At 51.1% G+C, this 19,111-nt stretch overlaps 1 protein-coding gene across 5 annotated transcripts in view; it reads left to right on the top strand.

Moving 5' to 3' along the window:
• The first annotated feature begins 103 nt into the window (after positions 1-103).
• Positions 104-19,111, top strand: part of IL4R (interleukin 4 receptor) — a 50,664-nt gene continuing 31,656 nt past the window's right edge. For 3 of the 5 annotated variants that reach the window (XM_021931844.2, XM_021931843.2, XM_021931847.2), the window contains exon 1: positions 104-210. The gene's annotated coding sequence lies outside the window, so the exon portion shown is untranslated. Of the gene's footprint in view, positions 211-3,406; positions 3,799-19,111 lie in introns of those variants that run through there. The other 2 variants (XM_017953262.3, XM_021931845.2) reach the window with 2 other exon arrangements.

Genomic DNA, 19,111 nt, shown 5'->3' with positions numbered 1-19,111 from the left:
GCGCGAGGTAGCCGTGACCCGGGCCGGGCGCGCCGGGCGGGGCTGCGCATGCAAATCTGCTGGGCGCCGGGGCGGAGCGCAGGAAGCCGGGGCGGGCTGGGTCTCCGCGCCTAGGAAAGCCCCGCGCGGTGCCGGCCAGGGCAGGGCCGCCCAGGGGTCCCCCACTTCCCGCTCGGGCTCCCGGACGGCGAATGGAGCAGGGGCGCGCAGGTAGGACCCGGGGCCCGCGCGCCGATCTGGGTGCGAGGGTATCGTCCGGGCACGCAGGCTGAGGGGGTTCGGGAAGGGCTCGGCCGCCGGCGGGGACCCGGGCAGCGGGGACCGCGGGGACTAGTGGGACCACCCCGACCCCGCGCGGGGCCCGAGCCCGCGACTCTCGGTGTGCGCTGAGCAGCACCCGGTTCCGTCCTTGCGGCCGAAGGGCAGAGGAGGCGCGAGTTCAGAGGTTCGTGGACACCCAGCGCTCCCCAAAGCGGGTGCTGGCCGTGAGACCTCCGCCGGGACGGCCTGCGGGGGTGGGGGTCTTGGGGTTAGGCTGTCGGAGGCCACGCAGCCCCTCTTCTCCGGGCAGTGGCGCCCTGCCCCGCGCTCAGGAAGTCAGTGAGGACTTCGGAGAGACAAAGGGTGGGAAAAGTTCTGAGAACTGTAAATTTGAGTACTAGGTCAGTGAATCTGGGGAAACAAGGCCCTTTGGACCTGCGGTCTCCGCCTCCGAATATCAGAGGGACCCACTAATGGCGATCATTGACTAGGACTTGTTTTACTGAAAGGATGCCGAGTGAAACCTCCCACTAACCTCTCTGTGGCCGGTGCTGTGCGTCATGGCCATTGTACAGATGAGGTCACTGAGATCCTGCCCCTTTAATAACTTGCCCCAAGGTGCCGCCCACCTGGGAGTCCGTGGGGCATCAGGACTGGAACCCAGGCAATCCCACGCCAGAGCCAGCTGCTCTCCATCTCTCAATCACGTTTGAGGAGCCACCACAATAACCAGAATCTCCGGGAGATTTGCTTAAAATGCAGATTCCCAGTTCCTCGCCCTGAGATTCAGATTCAGTAAACCCAGGAATCTGATCTTTACTTTCTTTTTAAAATTTATTTTATAGGGATGGGGTCTCACTATGTTGCCCAGGCTGGCCTCAAGTGATCCTCCCATCTTGGCCTCCCAAAATGCTGGGATTACAGGTGTGAGCCACTGAGCCCTGATTTTTTTTTTTTTTTAAACAAAATCTGGATTTCTTAGAATTAAGCAAGATAGGGGATTGCTATTTTGTCTGCTTCTGGGGTTCAAGGAATGCCCCCAGGCCAGCGCTAACCCTGCTGCAGTTCTAGTCTCTGCCCTTCCCCAGCCCTCGGGGAGGCATGACCCATTGCACTTCTCTGCCCCCAGTGACCTTTGAGGAGCCCAAGGCATTTGCTGGGACCTCAGTGCCTTTATCAAAATCCCAAAGTCCAATGGGGAAACAGGCTCGGATGTATGTTTGGCCAGGGTGTCCTGCACATTAGGGCATTCCAGGGTCCTGCAGGGGTTTCTTAGAACTCAGCTAGCCCGGCCCATGAATGGGAGGTGACCCGCTGAGCCACTCATTCACTCACTAGCACTCATTCAACTCCTGCCGGGCCCTGGGTGGTGTTCTGGACACTGGTGCTTGCCTCAAGGAGCACCCCCTCTGCGGGAAGACACACATGACAGTGTGGGGGCTGCGAGGGTACAGATGCGCCAGTGGCTGCAGGACCACAAGCCAGAGGGGATCAGCTCTTCACAGGGCACTGGGCCAGGCTTCCCAGCACCGGGGGACCCTGAGCTAGCCTTGTAAGTAGAGCAGTGGAGTCTGGCAGGTGGAGGATGGGAGGTAAAGGCGGGCACAGAGTGGGCGGAGGCTGGGAGGTGTGAAAGGGTACTGTGTATGGAACTTAGGGAGTAAGGAGAAGCCAGAGATGGATGGAAAGGTGGGCTGGGCTGCATTGTGGAAGGCCTTGAATGCTGTGCCGAGGAGCTTCGTTGGGCCAGTGTATTTTACCTTGGTTTGAGTTGTAAAAGCAACAATGCAGATTCCTGGGCCCCACCCTGGGCCTCCGGATCTGAACCTGGAGGAAGGTGTTGGGGAGGTAGTAGGGAGGAAAACCTGCCGTCAGTCACCCCGGTTACAACACATCCAGTTACCGGCAGGTCTGAGATAACCTAAGGGTTTCCAAATGCTGAGAAGTGACTCAGTGACTGATAGGTTTAATACGATACAATCCCAGGGTTGCAAAAAGCCCAGGGCAAGGGTGGGGATGTTCAGTTTTCTAATGCTCCCAGTTCAAAAAGGAGCTGAAATGAATTGTCAAAGAAGTGAGAAGAAGCCAGGCGCAGTGACTTACACCTGTAATCCCAGCACTTTGGTAGGCCGAGGAGAGAGAATCGCTTGAACCCAGGAGTTTGAGACCAGCCTGGGCAACATAGCGAGACCCTGTTCCTACAAAAAAAAAAAAATTTAAAAACTCAGCCAGGCGTGGTAGCAGGTGCCTCTGGCCCCAGCTGTTTGGGAGGCTGAGGTGGGAGGATAGCTTGAGCCCAGGTGGTCAAGGCTGCAGTGAACTGTGATCGTGCCACTGCACTGTAGCCTGGGTGACAGAGCGAGACCCTGTCTCAAAATAAACGAATACATAAATACATGAGAAGGGAGAACCTCTTCTGCCTCCCCCGTCTCCCTGCCCTCGTCCCCATCTGGGAGGATGGAGGAGAGCGTTTGGGATTAGATGCCCTACCTCTCGACTGCCCTCACTGGTACCTGGGAGTGAGGCCAGGACAGGAGCCCCCTAGGTACTGTGCTTCCTCACGTTTGTAAAAGTGAGCTTTCGTGAGGGTTGATGACATGTTTTATAAGCTACTTCACACAATGTCCAACACCCAGTGGGCCCACAATCAATGTATACGTCTGTTGTTACCTGTCAAGACGTATAGCTGGGAAATGATAGTATGGACTCGAACCAGATCACCCACTGCAGATGCTGGCTTTGTTACTTACTGTGTAACTGACTTCCCAGAGCCTCAGTGTCTGCATTTGTGAGATTTTAGTGACTATGCCATTGTATTGATGACTAAATGAGTTAATGTATGTCAAGCATACAAAACAGTACCTGCCATGTAGTAAAAACGATGTATTTGTTAAATGAATACCCTTTTTTTTTTTTTTTTTTTTTTTAAGAGCCGTGGTTTCTCTCTATTGCCCAGGCTGGAGCACAGTGGCACAATCATAGCTCACTGTACATCCAATACCTGGGTTCAAGTAATCCTTCCACCTCAGCCTCCTGAGTAGCCGGGACTACAGGTGTGTGCCACCACGCCTGGCTAATTGTTTTTACAGTTTTAGAGACAGGATCTTGCTATGTTGCCTAGGCTTGTCTTGAACTGTTGGTCTCAAGCAATCCTCCTGCCTCAGCCTCCTAAAATGTTGGGTTTATAGATGCGAGCAAGTGTGCCTGGCCTAAATGAACATATCTTTATTGTTGCCTCCTTTGAGCTTTATTGGTTGGGATTTAGTCCACCCATTTTGCAGGTGAGAACTGAGACCCGGAGATGAATGCGGTAGCCTTGCCTCAGGCGCACATCTGAGGGACAGACTGCATCCGACTTTTCTTCCCGTGTATTCTTTCCTGCTTGCACCAGTTCGCTGGAGTGACCAATAAAGACATTTCTGAGTATTCCTCCTGGCTGGCACAGTGGAATGCCCAGCCACGTTTAGCTAGACTTCCCATGGCTGGGCTAGAAGAGAGGCCAGGAGCTTGCCTGGACGTTGCACAGACTTGCCTTTGGTGAGTGTGGATCAGAGCACCCCAGCAGAGGCTCGAGGTCCTACAGAGGCTGGGGAATCCACTGTCAGACCGGGTGCATCCCCATTGTTTTATGACATCCGGCAAATTGCTCTGCTTCTCTGAGCTTGAGGCAGAGAGAAGGGCCTGAGCTTGAAGAGGGGGTCCCGGGTGTAAATCGGAGCTGGCTACATCCCAGCTCTCCAGCGTGTAACCGGAGGAAGTTGTTTAACCTCTCTGAGCCTCCCTTTGTCTGTCATGGGTATTTGCAGGGAGAGCGTTCATGAGATAGTTTGTGTAGACATTTTGCTCTTGGAAAGGGTCTCAGTGATTGCTGTTTCTGTCTGCATTTTGGACCGAGTCCCTTCTGCATATCCAGCACCTGGCTTCCTCCTGCATTTCTTCCTCGGGAATTTATTGAGCACCTATATATGCCAGAGCATTGGACCAAGTCCTTTGCTCTCCTAGGGTTTAGATTCTAGTTGAGCAGACAGGCAATGTACAGCCAATACATATGTACAGATCGACAGCTTTATCTGTTATTCCGAAATCCACAACCTCCGAAAATCGAAAGTTTTTCGTAACTCATTTTGAAGCTAAACGTGAGGCTTTTTAGAGTCATTATCCTCTTTGGTGTGATGCTCAGATGTCTTTCTGCAGAGATATTAGTGCAATTGATCATTGGGTGCTTTCCCGCCCTGCATGGTGGGCACGTCGGGGGGTATTTTATACAAGGTGACCTTTCTACAGCCTGAGTCATTATGAATTCTGAACAACGTCTGGCCCCCAGGGTTTTACAGGAGAGAACATGGGCCTGCAATATCCTATCAGGTGGAGACTGTGCTAGGAAGGAAAGCAAAGCTGGGTGGAGGTGGAATCAGGGAGGGCTTCCCTGAGGAGGTGACATTTGAGAGCGATGAAGGATGGAGGTCTGAGGAAGAGAGGGCCAGGTGGAGGGACTCACAGACGACGGAAGACTCCACTTCCTGACTGGCCTATGCCTACCTCTCATTCTGCATGCACAGTTCTGTCTAAATGCGTCCGTTCTTGCCTTTCCAAGAAATGCTGATGTCTCTTAGGTTTCAGGTCTGTCTCTGACTGACTCATTCTCTCTTTAGAGGCCCCCGCAGGCCTCCTCACCTCCTCTCGGTTGCTTAAGAAATCTGAGGTCTGTGCTAAAGCCAGCCTGGGTGCTGTATGTAACCTCTCGGCTGAGGATGGTCCCCAGCTGGGCTTGCATCTGGAGATGGAGGAAGTGGGTCCCGGGAGGGGAAGAGTAGCCATGGGGCCTTCCAAGGCTTTGGCGGAATTGAGTTCCTGGTGGGAGGGGCTGTGTTCTGGGTCTTAGAGCCTCTAGCCTGCAAAGCAAAGTTGAACATGACATGCGCTCACGTCTCGAGTGCCAGCCTGGGGCTAGGCGCTTAATGCTTGCTTAGCCAATGTGCCAGGGGCTGGGGACACGGGAGTGAGTGACCCAGAAGTGAGGGCCCTCGTGGAGCTGAAAGCATTCTGGGCTTGGTGACTTTGAGGAAGTGGCTTTTGAGCTGAGACCTGAAGTACCAAGGCATGGGGCTGTCTGGGGAAAGAGGGATCCTGGCAGTGAGAACAGAGAGTGCAAAGGCCTGGAGGCGCGAATGAGCTTGGTGGGTTTGACCCACAGCAAGGAAGCTGGTGTGGTTGGATGGAACCGAGCAAGAAGGAGGTCTAGGAACAGACATCAGGGAGGGAGCTGGGGCCAGATATCTGCATTGTCTCATTTAACTTGTATAATAACCTTACCAGATAGGAGCTACTCTCGTGCAAATGTTGCAGATGAAGTAACAGAGGCACAGAGAGGTTCAGTAACTTGTCCAGGGTCACACATCTGAAGGTGGCAGAGCAGGGCTGTGAACCTAGAAGCTCCAGAGTCCTCAGTCCTCACCATGGTGTTTAAACACCATAAAATCTATGCCTGAGTGCTGAAGACACACCTGCCATTTAGATCGATCTACTTTTCTACATTGTCAGCGTACTCCCTGCCATCCATCTGCCCAGCAATACTGTGAATGTGGGCAGCGCAGGACTGGTTCCTCCAAGCCCCATTTGACAGACAGTCCAATCATTTTACATATTGTTTTATGAATGAGCACTTTCCTCAGTGTCTCAGACCAGGGGTCCCCACACAGCAGGGCTACACAGCAGAGGTGAGTGGCGGGTGAGCTGGTGAGCAAGCGAAGCTTTATCTGTATTTACAGCTGTTCCCCATCGCTCACATTACCACCCAAGCCCGGCCACCTGTCAGATCAGCTGAGGCATTAGATGATTCTCACAGGGGCGTGAACCCTCTTGTGAACTGTACATGTGAAGGATCTGGGTTGCGTACTTTTTTTTTTTTTGAGACGGAGTTTCGCTCTTGTCACTCAGACTGGAGTGCAGTGGCACAATCTCGGCTCACTGCAATCTCGGCCTTCCCATGTTCAAGTGATTCTCCTGCCTCAGCCTAGTAGCTGGGATTACAGGCCTGTGCCGTCACACCCAGCTAATTTTTGTAGTTTTAGTAGAGACAGGGTTTCACCATATTGGCCAGGCTGGTGGCGAACTCCTCCTGGCCTCAGGTGATCCACCTGCCTCAGTCTCCCAAAGTGCTGGGATTACAGGCATGAGCCACCATGCCAGGCCCCAGATGCGTGCTTCTTATGAGAATCTCGTACCTAATGATCTGTCACTGTCTCCCATCGCCCTCGGATGGAACCATTTAATTGCAGGAAAATAAGCTCAGGGCTCCCACTGATTCTGCATTATGGTGATCGTATAATTATTTCATTATATGTTACAATATAATAATAATAGAAATAAAGTACATAATACATGTAACGTGCTTGAATCATCTCGAAGCCACGGCCCCAACCACGACCTCTGGCAGTGGAGGCTGGAGTCCACATCGCGCTCTGTGCTAGGTGCAGGAATGGAGATGAGTGGGTGTCCTGCTCATTTCCTTGAGGAGGAACCTGAGGCTCAGGATAGAGACTTACCTGGGTGACACGGCTCCTAAGTGGCAGAGTCCAGATTCAATCCCAGGGTTGCAGCCCCAGAAGCCTGTGCATTTAACCATGGTTCTGAACTATCCAGCCCAAAGAAGAGAGTTTTAAAGGATTACATTTCGTGGTTGGAAATCAGCGAGCATAGTCACCCAGAACCATTTTTGAAAAACCCAGAGAAGGCCTTATGTTTTCCTGAAGCGGCCAGGGAAGGATTCTGCCTTTTCAAAAGAGAAGACAGGGAGGAGAGATACCAGCTCTCTGGGTTGGGCAGGTCTCCAAGCAGGCAGAGCCACAGCCTCCCGACAATCTTGCTTCTAGCGTATTTCTTCCAGAAGCCACATTTCCACAGGTGGGCAGCTCTAACTGGGAGAAAATCTTCCTGAGATTTAGCCAAATTAGCTTTCTTTTTTTTTTGAGGTGGAGTCTCTGCTGCCTAGGCTGGAGTGTAGTGGCGCGGTCTTGACTCACTGCAACCTCTGTCTCCTGGGTTCAAGTGATTCTCCTGCCTCAGCCTCCCAAGTAGCTGGGATTTCAGGCGTGCACCACCACGCCCGGCTAATTTTTGTATTTTTAGTAGCAATGGGGTTTCACCATGCTGGCCAGACTGGTCTCAAACTCCTGACCTAGGGTGATCCGCCCACCTCGGCCTCCCAAAGTGCTGGTTATTACAGGTGTGAGCCACCGTGCCCAGCCCAAATTAGCTTCCTAGGAGCTTCCACTTTCTGGGTCCGTTTCTGCCCCTTGGAGGTAGTGACCATCTCCCTCTAAACTTGGATATTTCTCTTATTCAGACTACACAACTGTAGTTATTTCAGGCATTCTCCCTGACTCAGGAAATTACAAGTTTGGCCTGGCTTTGGACATGATTCAGTTGGTTGGAGTCCCGCACAAAGAGTATTTGTTTGGTCAAAGAGGAAGGACACTATCACCTCCTTAGATCTGGAGCTTATACTTCTGTTGATGCAACCTGGAATCATACTGTGTAGCAGCCATATCCCACTTGGAGTGCATATTGGGCTTGTCAGCTAAAATCTCCATGTTTCTCTTCTGTATGAGCTGCTGTTAATCCAAGTTTCTTCTATTCTGAGAGTCCTTGTCTGAAGCTAAGAGTTTCCAGTTTTTCATGCTCTCTAGTAAGTCTACTTCACGCTAAAAGGCTATCATTTTTTCTTTGAGTACTGCTTTGGATTCATTCCACAAGTTGTTACACAATGTTATTCACCGCCCAGTTTAGAATTTTCCTTTTGGATTCCATTTTAAGACTTACTTAATTATGTGCTTTTTAAATTTTTGAGACAGATGGAATTTTTAAAGTTATCTTTTTATTGTTGATTTCTAAATTTGGTCATTATGGTTGTTGTGGTCAATATATGTGGTTTCTATAATATCAGTGGTGGAGAATTTGCTGAGATCTTTACAGGATTTTCTGGTCGTTTTTTTTCCTCTTGTGTTTGAAAAGGATGTATATTTTCTGTTGGGTATAAGGTTCTAGAAATGTATCTATTTGATCAAGTTAGCTATTATATTATCTGTATTTGTTATGTCATTATGTGTTTTTTTCCACTGTAATACAATTACAATTCACCATAATAGAGGATTTGTTAATTTCTCCTTTTGAGTCTGTCAGTTTTTTGCTTTATTTTTGAAGCTATGTTGTTAAGTGCATAGCCATATGAATAGAATAAGGGTTCAGGACTTTTATACCTTTTTGGTGAATTGTTCCATTTTTTTGAGATAGGGTCTCACTCTGTTGCCCAGGCTGGAGTTTTGTGGTGTGATCATGGCTCACTGCAGCCTCACCCTCCCCAGCCACAGGTGTTCCTCCCATCTCAGCTTCCCGAGTAGCTGGGACTACAGATGTGCACTACCACGCCCCGCTAAAAGTTTTGTATTTTTGGAAGAGACGGGGTTTTGTTATGTTTCCCGGGCCAATCTCAAACTCCTAGGTTTAAGCAGTCCGCCCGCCTCAGCCTCCCAAAGTGCTGGGATGACAGGAGTGAGCCACCGCGTCTGGCTGAATTGCTCCTTTAATCAGTATAAAAGAGCCAACTTCCAGCCTGGGCAACATAGTGAGATCCCATCTCTACCAAAAAATAAAAATTAGCTGAGTGTGGTGGCGTGCGCCTGTAGTTCCAGCTACTCGGGAGACTGAGGTGGGAGAATCACTTGAGCCCAGGAATTCAAGGCTGCAGGGAGCTATGATTGCTCCACTGCACTCCAGTCTAGGTGACACAGTGAGACATTCTCAAAACAACAAAAACAAAGAAGCCATCCACCTTCTCGCTTCTAATACTTACTCAGGACATCATTGTCATGAATTCTATTTTATGCAATGTCAGTACTCCTGTACTCATAAGCCAGATGAGTTTAAAAACAACAGCTGCAGCAAAGCTTGCGGTGACATCTCTGCTCTCTAACTATAATCTTGGGCAAGTAATTTTCTTGGTTTGGCTTCAGTTTCTTCATCCATAAAATAGGAATATGACCTGTCCTGCCTTTCCTTCTGTTTTTTTTTTTTTTCTTGGGCGGGGGGTGGGTTATAGGCACAGGATGGGGCCATGGCAGGCCAGGGTGGTCTTGGGAAATGCAACATTTGGGCAGGAAATGCCTGTCCTCAAATAGGCCCATGAGGATGGAACCCTAGCCAGGGACCACGCCCTCCTCCTTGCAGCACTTCCCTTCCACCCTTCTGTATTATTTAAAGGGACCACACTCTCCCTTCCCAACACTACCCCCTTACCAGTCGCAGCAATTCGGGAGGCTGAGGCAGGAGGATCACTTGAGCCCAGGAGGTCGCAGCTGCAGTGAGCTATGATGGTGCCGTTGTACTCCAGCCTGGGCAGCAGAGAAGACTTACCATCTCAAAAAAAAAAAAAAAAAAAAATCAGGATAACACACATAAAAATATAAATTTCTAACTTCTTTTGAAAAATCAGAAGATCTAGCAACATGCAAGCCTTCATTTTCATGTGGCCAAAAGAGTAGCTGTCCTTTATCACAGGGGGCTGTGTCCCATCTCTATTCCTTGAGGTCACGTGACTGTGTCCCTGTAGGTATCTGAGTCTACTGCAGAAGAGGTGGCTCAGTGGCCACAGGGGAGGTGGCTGTGGGCTGCGGGCCAGAGGCAGAGAAGTAGAGAGTTGGTGGCCTCTGGAGAGGCCTGGGGACTGAGGTATCATCGGGAGTGGATTAAGGAGCCACTGGGATCCCACCTACCCTGAGGGTTAGTGATGCTGAGATCTTTGCTGTCCACCCAACAGCCTAGATGGCAGCCTCTGCCCTCTCCCTTCCTTCTTGTTCTTGTCTGTTTTCTTTTTTTTTTTTCTTTTCTTTCTTTTTTTTTTTTTTTTTTGAGATGGAGTCTTGCTCTGTTGCTCAGGCTGGAGTGCAGTGGCACGATCTCGGCTCACTGCAACTTCTGTTCAAGTGATTCTTCTCCTGCTTCAGCCTCTTGTCTGTTTTCTTTGCCTTTTTTTTTTTTTTGTGAGACAGAGTCTCGCTCTGTCATCCAGGCTGGAGTGCAGTGGCACGATCTCAGTTCACTGTAACCTCTGCCTCCTAGGTTCAACCAATTCTCCTGCTTCAGCCTCCTGAGTAGCTGGGATTACAGGCACGCGCCACCACACCTGGCTAATTTTTGTATCTTTAGTAGAGACAAGGTTTCACCATGTTGGTCAGGCTGGTCTCAAACTCCTGACCTCGTGATCCACCCGCCTCAGCCTCCCAAAGTGCTGGGATTACAGGCGTGAGCCACCACGCCTAGCTTTCTTTGCCTTTTTATCACAGCATACGTGCAGACATGCGCACAGACAAGTGTAAACCTTCATCCATTTTCACAAAATTAGCACATGCATATGACCTAATCAAGTAGCAATGCGTGACAAGCCTCCCAGAAGGTTTCCTCCCGCCACTGCCAGGTCACAGCCCTGTCCTCCAAGGCCACTGTCCTGACTGCCAACTCCAAGATCAGTTTATCTCCTTTATCTAAACAGAACCAGGCAGTATTGCTGTTTTGAGCCCGGCTTCCTTCGCTCAGCTTGTGCCTGTGACGTCCTGCGTGTGCTGTCGTGGCAGCTGTCATTTGCTCAAGGTCTCAAAGAGTTTTCTTGGTGCTCAGAGATGAGCCTTTGCCAACCACTCCACCAACACTATCCCAGGTCTCTCCCACCCAGCCACGGCCTCTTCACCGCCTTGCAACCAGCCATGAAGCAAGTGATCTTATTCTCATTTCACAGATGAGGAGACTGAGGGTCTGAGTAGACCCCAGCCCACCACAGTCTCCCACCCATTCAGGTTGGAGCCTGCACTCAGGCCCAGAGTTATGCTTCTGTGTCTTAGATGCTCGGGGGTCCCTGCCCACAAGGGTGGCCCCCATGTCTGTGTGTCCCCACCCATCCAGGAATGGTATGGGGTGAGACAACAGGAAGAGCTCCATGGGGAGAACCCCACCTACTGCCTTCCCTACACCAGTCTGCAAACAGAAAATGAACAGGAAGCTCTTACCTGTGCCCATGTGTTGTCCTGGCTTTGGGTTTGCCCAGGGGGCAAAGTCCTGGTCATTGTTGAGACAAGTTCACTGCTGCTGAGGGCCGAGCAAATGGTGACAAAGGCCAGATTCTAAATTCCTGCCTGGTTACTTCCTGCTCCGTCACGGTCACCTTGGGCAACTTCTGAACCCCCCTCAGCCTCATTCCTCCCTCTGTGCTTGCAGGGAGGGTGTTGGGCTGTATCTTCCACAGACTGTGCTGTGGACTCCAGAGCCAAAGGCCTGGGTTCAAATCCCGGCCCACTCACTAGCTGTGCATCCTTAGGCAGGTTCCTCACCCTCTCTGGGCCTCGGCTTCTCTATCTCTGCAGTGGAGATGATATTAATTGCATCTGCAATGCTCCTTGGATTGGGTTCATGGTTGATGAGTGAGGCTCAAGGGCTTCTTTTTTTTTTAGAGATACGGTCTCACTCTGTTGCCTAGGCTGGCTGGAGTGCAGTAGCATGATCACAGTTCACTGCAGCCGTGACCTCTTGGGCTCAAGCCATCCTCCTGCCTCATCTCCCTTAATAGCTGAGACTACAGGCGTGTGCCACCATGCCTGGCACTTTTTTTGTAGTTTTGGTAGAGACAGGGGTTTTGCCATGTTACCCAGGCTGGTCTCGAACTCCTGGACTCAAGTGATCTACCTGCCTCAGCCTCCTAAATTGCTCAGATTACAGGTAGGAGCCACCGCGCACAGCATTCAAGTACCTTTTTGTTAGTGAGACTGGTACAACCAACGCCAAGGCTGGTGAGCAAAGTTGCACCCAGTTGGAGAGGGGTGAAACCAAGGGCAGAAGGGCCCAGGGCATGGCCTCTCATGGCTGAAGGAAGTGGGGACACATGGCCAGTCGCAGTGACCTCTGCAGACCTCATGAAGGAGGCCAGCTGGGAGCCATAGCTGTCACTAAGACAGTCGAAATCTCATCAGCACCCTGGCGCCAGAGGCCATCGTCCGCTGCTCAGGACAATGAGTGATAGTTGATAACCAGCTCTCCAGAGGTCAGGGCCCTGAGGTGGCTGAGATCTGTGCCTGCATTAGGACATTTAAGGGGACTCCAAGCCAGGATTTGCCAGCATTTGCCCAGCAGGGAGAGGTGGAAAATTGGGGATGACCAGCCAGGCCTCCCTGCACACGGCCGGGGGAATTCGTCCGGTTGTTCTTCCATTTAGCAAATATTCATGGAATGCCTGCTGTGTGCCAGGCACGCTAGGCTCTGGGGAGATGGCTGTGAGTGGGACCAACACTGGCCTTGTGCGAGCTGGCCTTGCAGTGGGGGATATGAACACCAAACACATAACGCCTGAGTGTGCAACATGCCACAGAGAATGCAGAGAAATAAAGCAAGATAACGGGTTGCAGAAAGATGGAGGCCAGGCTGGCTGCTGCTTCTGAGCAGGTGGCTTCTGGACACAATGTCCTCAGGCCCTGTCTCCTCCCTTGGGCCTCAGGAATCTTCTGAAGACAGGCCTGGGTTCCAGGCTCCCGGATGGAGTTGCGTGTTGACTGTGTGGACCCAAAGTGTCCGCAGTGCGCCGGAGCACGTGGTCTTCCCCAGCAAATCTGCTTCTCTTCTCGGCTCTCCATCGTGGGAAGGGTCCCTGGGGTCCTCCTCCCCACCACCCCAGCCCGAGGCCACTTTCCCTCTCTCCCTGCTCTCTCCACCCTGCTTTCCCACCACCAAGTCCCTGCTGCCTCCCCCTCCCAGACAGGCTCAAACCTGCCCCCTCTTTGCCAGCTCTCATCTCAGCCCTCTCCTCTCCTGCTTAATAGCCTTCACTGGCTCTCCACTGCCCTAGAGACAGAGTTTGAGTCTACTGCCATGGCCTGGCAGACGGTGTTGTCCTTGGCCTGCCAACCTTCCAGCTGCCATGCCAGCCACTCCTTCTCCCCCTTGCTCCAGCCAAGAGCCCGGCTCGTAGGGTGGGAAGTGGGCCATGTCCTCCCTCCTGCCTACCTATTCACTGGGTCTTTCCTCATTCCCTCCCATACCCCGCCCTCTCATAAGAACCCTCAGAATCTGCCAGGCGCAGTGGCTCACACCTGTAATCCCAGCACTTTGGGAGGCTGAGGCAGGTGGATCACCTGAGGTCAGGAGTTCGAGACCAGCCTGGCCAACATGGCAAAACCGTGTCTCTACTAAAATTACAAAAATATTAGCTGGGCGTGGTCGTGGGCACCTGTAGTCCCAGCTACTCAGGAGGCTGAGACAGAAGAACTGCTTGAATCTGGGAGACAGAGGTTGCAGTGAACTGAGATCGCACCATGGCACCCAGCCTGGACTGCAGAGTGAGACTCTGTCTCAAAAAAAACCAAACCAAAACAAAAAAAACCCTTCAGAATCTGTAAAATGGGTTTAATAATTATACTTATCTCATAGGGAGAGCTTAAAGCACCTAGGCCAGTGTCTGGCACCAAGGAAACACTGTATACCTGTTAAAATAAGAATGAAATAAAATACACATGATCACGTATTGAGTGCCTGCTGTAGGCAGGATGCGGGACCCCCTCCCCGGGAGAACTCTTGGGCATCCCCGCTAAAGAAACCTGACCCCCTAGGATGAGGGAGGGCCTTCCTGAGGGCCTGCTAACAGCCTCCTCTACTAATCTGAAGTCCTGCACCTTGCCCAGCAGGCTGGCCTCTCACACGGGCTCCCCCCACGGGCCGCCATCTTGGAAAAGGCCAGTGGCTCTGGAATCATTCTTGACTCCTATTAGCCCTCCTGTTCTCTCTCCCACCCCACAGCATCCATCCTGTCAGCAAATTCTGTGGGCTCTATCTTCAATACAGCTCTAGAATTCAGCCCCTTCTCAACCTCCCCATCCCCGCAGCCTGGTGTAAGCCCTGGCACCTCTCTCTGGGGCCAGAGTGGCAGCCTCCTCATTGGTACCCACTTCTACCCGTGCCCCCACCACCCAGGCAAGAGAGGTCGTTTTTAGTCTCACCATGTCACTTCTTTGCTCAAAACGCTCCAGTAACTTCTTCCTTGCTCAAATATTTGTTAAAAGAAGAAAGGAATGAATGAATGAATGAATGGGCTGTTTGCATCTATAATAGCCAGCCTACAGGAAGTGCTTGGAAAACACCCACAGCAAGAATAAATGAGACGATGCCTGGACATGGCAGCTCATGCCTGTAGCACATTGGAAGGCCAAGGCAGGAGGTTTGCTTGAGGCCAGGAGTTTGAGGCTGCAGTGAGCTGTGATTGTGCCACAGCACTCCAGCCTGGGCCATAGAAAGAGATCCCATCTCTACAAAAATTTAAAAATTATTCGAACATGGTGGCATGTGCCTGTAGTCCCAGCTTCTTGGGAGGCTAAGACGGGAGGATCCCTTGAGCCCAGGAGTTCAAGGCTGCAGTGAGCCTTGATGGTGCTACTGTATTCTAGCCACAGAGCGAGACCCTGTCTCTAAAACAAAAAAAGAGGAGGAGAATAAATGAGGTATTTGAGCTAGTGGGTGAGGACGGGTGAACCACAGCAGGCTGGTGGATGCTGTTTTTGGAGGGTGCTGATCTGTGTTCCTGGTGGCTACAGAGCCAGTCTGTTGCCTCCCCTCCCTCCCACTGGCTGGGCTGGGGATGCAGCAAACCAGGCAGAGCCCAGGCCATTCTGGAACCCTGGCCTGGCCTGCCTTACCATCCCCGTGGGGCCACTGACGTGGCTGCTGGTTCTGGAAACCTCAGTTCTGGGAAGGTTGCTGTCCCAGGAAGACGTGCATGCCTAGCTTCCTGCCAGCCCAGCCCAGCCCAGCCCAGCCGTCCCAGAAGCCAGAGGAAGCTCTGAGCTGGTTTCTTATAAGTAGCATGACTAACTGATTGCGCCACAGGAGGTGAGGTTTCAGGCCAGTTTCTATCGTGGAGTTTCAGGGGTCAGCGGCTCCAGAGCCCCCAGCCCCCACCTGAAACCCCTGCTGTCCCTGGATTCCTCTCCACATGCCACCTGTCACAGAGCTGCTTGCATATTGTATGCAGAACCAGCCCCTCCTCCAAGCCAGGTTTTCTGCCCAGAGGGAAGAAGAGCAGAAGGCCTGTACCACCCCCTGCGCGCCCCCATTCCTCTGCCCGTCCCCCCCTCCACCCGCCATGGGTTTGGAAAGAGCCCTGCTGGGTTGCTTCCAGGCTGCTGCTGGCTTCTGACATTTCAAGGCTTAATCACTTAATCTCCCCCGAGTTTTTTAAAAATGCGAGTTAAGTGTGTTCTCCTGCTGGCGGGCGTGTTTTCCCAGGCCCCTGCTTCTGCTCACTTCCTGGCTGGGGCCTTCACCGACTTTGCTACTTCCTAACTGTGACCAAGGGCCGGGCGCGGTGGCTCAAGCCTGTAGTCCCAGCACTTTGGGAGGCTGAGACGGGCGGATCACAAGGTCAGGAGATCGAGACCATCTTGGCTAACACGGTGAAACCCCGTCTCTACTAAAAAATACAAAAAACTAGCCGGGCCAGGTGGCGGGCGCCTGTAGTCCCAGCTACTCAGGAGGCTGAGGCAGGAGAATGTCGTAAACCCGGGAGGCGGAGCTTGCAGTGAGCTAAGATCCGGCCACTGTACTCCAGCCTGGGCGACAGAGCCAGACTCCGTCTCAAAAAAAAAAAAAAAAAAAAACTCTGTGACCTTGGCCTTGTCGCTTGCTCTCTCTGGGGCTCAGGCCAATGGGTCTCAGGCCAATGGGGCTCCCCGGACAAAGTTCCAGGGTTTTGGGGACTGCATTTCAAGGGTCAGCAAGCACAGTCCTTAAACACATGAATTCTGGAGTGACAATGCCTGGGTTATGGCTCTGCGACCACCAGCAAGTGCTCTAGCCTTTTTGTGCCTCAGTCTTCTCATCTGTAAAATGGGAATGTTAATGGCACCTACCTCATAGGGTCTTTGGGAGAACCAAATTGATTAATATATTGTAAGTACTTAGAACAGTGTCAGGCACAAAATAAGCACTTCTTATACAGTTACTATGGACAAAAGCTTGGGACCTGGTTCATGTTTAAAAATGATTATTGAGGCCAGGCGCGGTGGCTCACGCCTGTAATCACAGCACTTTGGGAGGCTGAGGCGGGCAGATCACGAAGTAAAAGATCAAGACCATCCTGGCCAACATGGTGAAACCTCGTCTCTACTAAAAATACAAAAATTAGCTGGGCGTGGTGGTGTGCTCCTGTCTGTAGTCCCAGCTACTCAGGGGAGCTGAGGCAGGACAATCGCTTGAACCCAGGAGGCGGAGGTTGCAGTGAGCTAATATTGCACCACTGCACTCCAGACTGATGACAGAGTGAGACTCCATCTAAAAAAAAAAAAAAAAAGATTGGATTTATTATTGCTGAATTTTTTTTTTTTTTTTTTTTTGAGACAGAGGTGAAGTGCCCAGGCTGAAGTGCAATGGTATGATCTCGACTCACTGCAACCTCTGCCTCCCGGGTTCAAGTGATTCTCCTTCTTCAGCCTCCCGAGTAGCTGGGATTACAGGCACCCACCATCATGCCCGGCTAATTTTTGTATTTTTGTAGAGACGGGATTTCGCCATGTTGGTGAACTCCTCACCTCAGGTGATCCACCTGCCTCAGCCTCCCAAAGTGCTGGGATTACAGGTGTGAGCCACCGTGCCCAGCCTATTATTGCTGAATTTTAACCATTCATTCATTTAATATATGTTTATTGAACACATACTATACCTATGTCAGGCACTGTTTTAGGCACTGGGGATAAAGCAGCGAGCACAGCATGTATGCCTGCCCCCCTTTTGCCTTCCCCGTGAATAAAAGCTCCCTGAGCCCTCCCCAGAAGCCAAGTAGATATGTGTGCTATGCTTCCTGTACAGCCTGCAGAGCCATAAGCCAATTAAACCTCTTTTCTTTGTAATTGTAAATTACTCAGTCTCAGATATTTCTTTATCGCAATGCAAAAATGGACTAACACACTTGCCGTCTGTCTTTTTCTTATGGCATATTTTGATCTAAGCCAGACACAGTGGCTCACGCCTGTAATCCCAGCACTTTGGGAGGCCAAGGCAGGTCAATCACTTGAGGTCGGGAGTTCAAGACTAGCGCAGCCAACATGGGGAAACCCTGTTTATACTAAAAATACAAAAAATTAGCTGGGTGTGGTGGCACACACCTGTAATCCCACCTACTCAAGAGGCTGAGGCACAAGAATTGCTTGAACCTGGGAGGCAGAGGTTGCAGTGAGCCAATATCACACCACTGCACTCCAGCCTGGGGAACAGAGTGAAACTCCGTCTCAAAAAAAAAAAAAAAAAGAAATCTGGGGATGTTGAAAACATTTTTGCAGTCAAAGCTATCTATCTTTGCTATCTGCATCTTGAAATAAAATAAACATTCACACATGTAACCTCACTAATCTGATTAGAGATAGTGATAAGTACTATGACAGAAATAAACAGGGTGTTGTGATAAGAAGTCACAGGGAGGGCCGGCATTAGATGAGGTGGTTCAGAGAAGGCTTTTGAAGTGTTTCTGGTACAAACACTTGGAGAGGGGAGAGCTGGGAGTGCATCCCAGGGCTCAGAGGCCAATGGAGGATTGCAGAAGAGGGAGAGGGGATAGGAGGGAAATGTTAGGGGGGTAAGCAGAAACTAGTTTGTCAGGGGGCTTGGCTCTTTTCTTCATTTTCTTAAATTAAACTTTTTATTTTCAGATAACTAAAGATTTATACACAGTTGGAAGAAATCATAGAGAGGTCAGGCGTGGTGGCTTACACCTGTAATCATAGCACTTTGGGAGGCCGAGGCGGGCGGATCACTTGAGGTCAGGAGTCTGATACCAGCCTGGCCAATGTGATGAAATCCCATCTCTACTAAAAATACAAAAATTAGCCAGGCATGGTGGCGCACCTGTAGTCCCAGCTACTGGGGAGGCTGAGGCAGGAGAATCACTTGAGCCTGGGAGGCGGAGGTTGCCGTGAGCCAAGATCGCGCCACTGCACCCCAGCCTGGGCGACAGAGTGAGACTCCATCTCAAAAAGAAAAAGAAAAATAAATCGTAAAGAGACCCCCGCTTCTATGCTGTTCCCCCCAAGGGCAAGATTGTGGAAATCTGTAATACAGTATCACAGCTGGGATGTTGACAGCTGTAATACAGTATCACAGCTGATACAATCGACCTTGTTCGGATTTCCCGATTTACTTGTACTAATTTTTGTATTTGCATACACATGTGTGGTTTAGTGCTACACAATTTTATCACGGTATAGGTTTGTGTATGCAGCCAGGATCCCGGCATAGGTTTGTGTATGCAGCCAGGATCCCGGCCTAGGTTTGTGTATGCAGCCAGGATCCCGGCATAGGTTTGTGTATGCAGCCAGGATCCAGCACAGTTCTATCATCACAAGGATGGCTCCTGTTCTCCTTTTATAGCCACATCCAACTCCCTTCCTAACCCACCCCCTTAGCCCCTGGCAACCACTGATGTGTTTTCCATTTCCATAGTTCTGTGATTTCAAGTCTTACATAAATGGAGTCAGGGGGTGTGTACTCTGGCAACTGGCTTTTTTCACTCTAGGGCTTGGATTTTATTCTAAGTCAGAGATGCTTCTCTGATGAGCTGTGAACCCCTTGGGGATCTGTGGCCCCTGTGAAGAAGCCCTTTAGGAGCCAGGGGGTGTTGGATGTGTGAGCTGGCCCTGGCCTCATTTCTGATTTTAAAATGGCTCTGGCTGTGATGTGGAGAAGAGGCAGGGTGAGCCTCATCCGCAGCAACTGCTAACTGCCCACATCCCCCCAGACTTCTCAAAACTTTGCCACTCCCCTGCTCAAAGAGCCT

Source organism: Papio anubis, chromosome 18 (assembly GCF_008728515.1).
Source record: "Papio anubis isolate 15944 chromosome 18, Panubis1.0, whole genome shotgun sequence".
NCBI classification, from domain to species: Eukaryota; Metazoa; Chordata; class Mammalia; order Primates; family Cercopithecidae; genus Papio; species Papio anubis.
Note: the sequence above shows the minus strand (reverse complement) of the source record. Positions and strands in the feature narration are given on the sequence as shown.